The following is a 6,933-nucleotide window of genomic DNA, read 5'->3' on the forward strand; positions in this document are numbered from 1 at the left end:
GGAGAAGGGATTGCGGCGTGGCCACCCCCCCTGGGGGGTGATTTCTCGCTTTCTGTCTCTATGTCTCTCTCTGTCTGTCTGGCGAGCGCACGCGCCCTACAGTGAAAATCTCTCCAAAAAAAAAAAAAGATTTGGGGTACACACACATACACAACTGCCTTGTTTTTCTTTTCTTTTTTTTCTTTATTTTTTTTGAGAGAGATTTTTGCTACAGGGCATATGCACTCACCAGAGACAGTGAGACAGAAAGCGAGAAATCATCCCCCAGGGAGGGCTGGAGACACCACAATCTTGTCTCCTCCATTATCCTCTTGGGATTTGGGGCACACACCCCTGGCATGAGTTTTAAGCCTCTGGGTCCAGGACTCAAACCTCAGTCAACTATGTGGTAGCACAGTCACATAACCATTACATCATCTGCTGGTTCCCGTGACTGTCTTATTTTTCAAGTTACCAGGTCCAGAACTCGAGCCGAGCAGTTGGCCATGAGGGATCCAGCTGCTTTAACACCACAGGGTAGCCCACATCATATATGCACTTAAACCGATTCAACTTCCTATTCTGAGGGAAAAACATGGGGAGAAAAATCATTTAAATAATAATAGTAGGATACTTGCCTTTACATCCATGCTCCAGAATGAGCATAAACTGGAGAAAACAATCGGTTCATCAATCTAAAGTCCTATTCACTAGTCAAAAGTATAGCTGCTTAGGATTCCACTCACTGAAAAAATTAACTTTTGGAAAGCTAGTGGGAAAACTGACCATTGAAACTGAAAGCTAGCATCTCAAGTTTCCAAACTGATGCTTAAGGACTTCTTTTTTCTTTCTTTTTTTGTTAAACTGCCAGAGGGCATGTGAGTTCACCAGAGAGACTGAGAAACACAGAAAGGGAGAAAGTACACCATCAGGGGATATAGTCACACCACGATCCCTTCTCCATTTCTCCATGCTGTTAGAATTTTGAGCATGTACCTGCACCCTGCATGTTTTACAAGCAGCCAGGGCCAGCATTTGAACTCCAGTCAACCAAGTGGGATCTGGCTCCCTTAACCACTGGTCTGCAAGGCCAGCCCTACGAGACTTTCAGAAGGGTAATTTTGATTACACAAAATGTTTACTTTAAGTGAGAATTTAGGCAAAGTTCTCACACAAAAAAAAGTGATTCAGGTCATCAGATGTTGTAATGGTTAGACTACAACACTAGGCCAACCACAGATTGAGTCCTGGACCTGGCAGCTTGAAACTCATGCTGGGTACAGTGCATGTGTGCTCAAAATTCTGAGAACAAAATAAAGGGGAGAGTGATTTCTGGTTTTCTGTCCCTCTGGAGAGCACACACACTCTAAAGCAAAAATTTTGCTAAAAAAAAAAAAAAAAAATTCTTTTTACTTGACTCTTTAGCTCAAACAGGAAGAATTAAGAACCAAGACGTATGTCTTTTATATTGAAATAAATTAATAATTGAGATTTTTAAAAATCCTATTTCACAAGTGGAGAAAAAATATACAGCAACAGGGATGCTGTAAAGAAACTATTCCAGCACATAATTTGGGAGCAATTCCATGACTCGTTTTAAACAAACTAAAAATAGTTCATTTCAAGAAGTCTGTCAAGCAATTAAAGGGTACCCATAAGAGTTGGCTCCAGTGGGGAGAAAACACATTGAGTGTTTTTTTAAAGAATTATCTTACTTAATTTATTATCATCATCATTATTTAATTTGACCACAGACAGACAAAAAGAAAGGGAAAGTAGGAAAGCAAGCCTCCAGGTCCGGGATTTCAACCATGGTCAGCCTTGTGAGAGTTCAGCACCTTAACCACCACACCACCTGCCAGCCTCAGTAAACACATTAAGTTTTAAGACATGCCATTACTACAAAGCACAAAATAAAAGCAACGGTGAAAGACTAAGAACGACAAGGATTCAATGCCCAGGTCTTTCCTAACATCCTCACAACTACGTCTCCAAATCAGTTTTCTCTTCCAAATAACATTAAGACTCTTCAGCATTACTTTCCAGTCTCATATCTCTTTATTTCAAGTCCAACTCCTTTGTGAAGAAAGAAAAGCCAATCTAGTTAGCTATATTTGAACAGAACTGTCTTCTATCTTATCCCACAACAAGTTGTATCTCTTTCTTTTCTTTTCTTTTCTTTTTTTAAAGTTTATCTATCTCTTCTGAAAGTCAGAGGTCATAATTTACCTACAGCTTTAGGCAGCACGTACCTGATCATGGGCACATGCTTGCTCTATATACTCAGGGAGGTCTCCAAACTAGAACCAGAAACCTGCTTGTGAGCGTTTGTCTCTCAGTGTATCACATTTTACCACTGTCCCACCGTCTAGTCCCAATACTTTTATTTAAAACTTCTATGACAGATAATATAGACATCAGCGATTTCATACCAAATAAGCAGGAGATTCTACTTTACACAGTAAATGCAATTCTTCTGGAAATTTAACTAACTCTTTGAGTGTCAACTGGTCATTTAAAAGCAAGATCCAGGGCCAGCTCCACAGTGCAACAGTAAAGTACTGCTCAAGAGAAGCTGTATCTTGCATGGTGATCAAGGTTCGAATCCCTGGCCTGGTCAGCCTGAAAAATACTCAGGGCATGCATCCAAGGTCCAATAGGCCAGAGGAAGGAGATTAATCATAGCATACCCAGACCCTCTCTAGCTCTCTTTCTCTCATGTTGACATGCACAGGCTCAATAATGAATGAAGAAAAAAATGTAAAAACAAGATCTACAGGGAGTAAGCGTAAAAGTCAGCAGGAGAATCTGATTACCAGATTAATTTGGCAGTCTTAAAGTTTGCCATGTGAGTTAATGTTTCACTATCTCAGACTCTAGCAAAGGACTCAATGTGTTCCTATAGGTCTAAGACGTGAACAGATGTGGCAGGTAGTTTTCTGTGGAGAATTATTCTATAGAAACTTCAGCAATTCCCACTCTCAAGCTTTTCTCAGTCCCAGACAGTTAGTTCGACAGCTCACTCTTTTATTTCATTGTTCTCAATTCTTACTGATAATCACAAATCATTTAACTATCATAATAGTGATCATTTTTCCAATCACTTATTCATGTCATCTTACCTTCTATTATTTTACCTTCCTTACTAACACAAATATTTTTTTCTAATTATTTTAGTAACAGTGCATGTGTGTACACCAGAGAGAGAGAGCGAGAGAAAGAGAGAGAAAGGAGAACGGGACCAGCAGATGGCACAATGGTTATGTCACTGGATTCCCAAGTAGTCAACCATGGTTCAGGTCCCAGACCTGACGGCGTAAAACTCACTACAGGCGTGTGTGCATGTGTGCCCAAAATCCTAACAGGAAAATGGAGGAAAAGGGGTTGCAGTGTGGCCATCCCCTCAGGGGCTGATTTCTCGCTTTGTCTCTCTGTTTCTCAGGCGAGAGCACACACCCTATTGCAATAAAATCTTTCAAAAAATAAAAAAAAAATTTTAAAAAGGAAGGAGAAAAGCACACCCCAATGGGGCAGGATCATGCCAATCTTTTTCTTTCATTTCTCCGTGCTGTCAAGATTTTGAACACACATGTGCATGTACCTGGCATACTTTTCAAGCCACTGGGGCCAGTATTTCGACCACAATAAGTCATGTGGGATCCACCTCCCTATGCAATGTGCTACAGTGTTGGCCTTTTAATATAGATCTATATATAGATACATATTTCAGTTTATTTCTTTCTTAAGTGAGAGACAGAGAGACATCATCCCCAATAGGTCTTGATGCCATGATTCACCCCCAGTTTCTGCTGGTCTCCAATCATGAGCACACACATGCCTACATACTCAAGGTTTCTAGACACAAATCAAGAAACTTCTCATGTGGGTCAACCTAATAGAGCAAAGCACATTACCACTGAGCCTGTCTAGCTCCAAATGTTTTTTAACTTAGACTTCTGCAAAGTTATTATTAACTGTAGAACAGTTTGCTTTATAAATGCCTACTTTTGTCAAAATTAATTAAGCCCAGAACCCTTTAACTAATCTTCATTAAAATATGTTCAATTCTGGGCCAGCCGGTAGGTATGATGGTTAAGGTGGCTGGATCCCACATGGCCAACTATGCAGTCTGAATCCTAGACCTGGCAGTGTGAAAAACACACTTGGCATGTGTGCATACATGCCCAAAATCTCAAGAGGAGAATGGAGAAGGGATTGTAGTCTGGCCATCCCTCCCCGGGGTGCTTTCTTACTTTCTCTGTCTCTGATGAGTGCATGAGCCCTATAATAAATTAAAAATAGATCAATATGTTCAATTCTAAACCTCTTATTTATTCTCAAAATATGAAGCTCTGCAAAGCTCGGTAATTATTTCTTTGTTTGCTGAATGTTTATATGAACTAGTTAGGTGGGTTAATTAGAACATGTTGTTGATGACTACAGACTTACTCTCTCTATAGGCCTGTTAGCTTCATTTCACATAAGCTATGTTCTTTTTTTTTTTTTTTAAAGAATTGTTTTAACTTAACTAATTTATTTAAATTTGACCAGAGAGGGATAGAATGAGAAAGGGAAGTGACAAACCAAGCCTCCAGACCCAGGATTTGAAATGCAGTCAGCCACGTGGGAGTCCAGAACCCTTAACCTGCGCGCCACCTGCTGGCCCTGCACATAAGCTATGTTCTAAAACCAAAGGCTATCTCTATCAAATCCCATCAGTTACTTCTTAGATCCAAATTCAACCAGGTAAGACACGGCATAGTCACAATACAGACACTCCCTCACTATAACCCATACAGTGATACATCAGGTATGTCATGTTAACAACAGGCACTACATTATCTTTTATTTTGTCTTAATTAGAGGGAGAGATAACAAGAGCATGGTGGGGAGGGATAGATTTTCTGTTTGTTTTAACATGGTCTTGCTATACTGTGATCCTTCCTACCCTAGTTTCCCAGTCAGCTAAAACCTTGGGCACGCTACCTCTGGCCCATTTAGGTTAGGCCAGGAACCAAACCCAGGCCTCCCATGTGGCCTCAACCATCACGTACCTGCATCATTTGTGCCACTATGGTGGCTGGGCCTAGATGATTTACTTCTGATATATACTGTGAATTGTTTTAAAAGTGTACTCTCTGTAAGTGATAAGCTGCTAACTCGTATTCAATTTACAGTCCATTTACATAGTACTTACATTATTAGTCACCAAGTATACTAACAAACAGAATCCACTTAAAGATAAATCCCATTATCAAGATCATTTGCAAATTATATTTCTGCCTTTCAAACTTTTGGAAGTTAAAATCACTTTGTTGTTGTTCACAAGCATAAAGTTCTATTTCCACCATTACCCAACTACTGAGAAAAAATACAGAACAAAGATCAAGCTCCACAGAATGACCCCTTATTCCTGTGCATTTTCATTCTGAGTTAAATAGGTTGTATGTCTACAGTGATATCCAGAACATATCTGCTAAGGTTACTACTTATCATAGGAAGAAGGCATTCATATTTTAAAACTTCACGTTCACAGTGGTTACAAAAATCACCATGCTATATAAAAGCACACCTTTCTTGATTCAGTATATGTTATGGAAGAATAGGAACTATCTATTTGCGCCAGAAAGAGTACTTGTTTCTACATATGTTCTCGGTTAATCCTCAAAACTGTGGTCGATATTAGCATTCTTTGTTAAGAAAAAAGGTATCAGTGAAGTTAAGCAATTTACCATATAAAGGACTTTGAAGACAGCCAGAATTCTAGCTCTATGTTACTGTATGTGACAGAAGTTTCTATCTCTAAGTTTACCAGTTAACAGTATGTGACTGAGCAACTTCACATAGCTAAACCTCGATTTCTTCTTCTGTAAATGGGTTTAAGTGAGATAATTCATATTACATGTTTAATTCAGAGCCTAGTACACAATAAGCTCACATGATAACTATTAGCATTGGTCAAAAGTCAAACTAGTTAAAATCGGAAAGCAGACTCAGGTATGATTCCCAAGTCCATGCTCACTTCACTACAACATGCTGTAGCTGCCAATACATTTAGTCATATAAAAATCCATACCTGAAATAGGACACAAATGGGAAACTGATATTCTCTAAATGAAGTAACTATTAAGAGCTAACTAAACCTGCAGAAGTGTTTTAGCTCTAATATTGATAAGCAGAACCAAGCAGACAACTCATCAGAAAATCCTTTTTAGACATTTAGGCATACAGAGTATAATTCTAATTACTGTAAACTAGTTTCCTACCTATGTAGGAATTCATCCTATTTATCTCAAGCCAGTTGTAAACTAAAATTCTACTTACTAGAGGTTCCCATAAAAAAGCTTACTTGTTGGTCAGGGCAAAGAAACCAGCCCTTCTACAATATGATTTGAACACTGCATCAATTTGAAGTTTGTCAGATTTATCTGCTTTGTACTACTTATAAATTAAAGCAACCAGTATCACTTTCCTACCCAATCCTCTCACCCTAAACAGGCATTATTGTTCTAACAATGTTTAAAAATCTCACTTACCTAGTTCACCCTCAAACTGATGTAATGGTGGATAAGGTAGACAAAGGATAGTAGCAGAAATTATACTCTACAACAATAAATGTTTACTATTTCAGACAACTTCCAGGAACTTTTCTGACTTAAAAATGAGTTGCTGGGGGACCAGCAGTTAGCGTAATGGCTATGTTGCTGGACTCCCATGTAGTCGACCATAGTTTGAGCCCCGGACCCGGTGGCTTAAATTCACGCAAGGCGCATGTGTGTGCGTGCCCAAGATCCCGAGAGGAGAATGGAGGAGAAGGGATTGCAGTGTGGCCAAACCCCCTGGGGAGTGATTTCTTGCTTTCTGTCTCTGTCTCTCTCTGTCTTTCTGGCATGCACACACGCCTTATAGCAAAAAAAAAAAAAAAAAAAAAAAAAAAAAAAAAGAGCGGCTGGC

The 6,933-nt window shown here is 39.3% G+C and overlaps 1 protein-coding gene and 1 pseudogene across 5 annotated transcripts in view; one reads left to right on the forward strand and one right to left on the reverse strand.

Moving 5' to 3' along the window:
- The window catches only part of ATP13A3 (ATPase 13A3), a 102,383-nt gene that overhangs the window by 94,016 nt on the left and 1,434 nt on the right, over positions 1-6,933 (reverse strand). The window lies entirely within an intron of this gene.
- LOC102476785 (E3 ubiquitin-protein ligase Mdm2-like) overlaps positions 1-6,933 on the forward strand; it is a 13,033-nt pseudogene that overhangs the window by 3,906 nt on the left and 2,194 nt on the right.

The sequence above is a fragment of the Tupaia chinensis genome, unplaced genomic scaffold, assembly GCF_000334495.1.
Source record: "Tupaia chinensis unplaced genomic scaffold, TupChi_1.0 Scaffold149658_1, whole genome shotgun sequence".
Classification (NCBI taxonomy): Eukaryota; Metazoa; Chordata; class Mammalia; order Scandentia; family Tupaiidae; genus Tupaia; species Tupaia belangeri.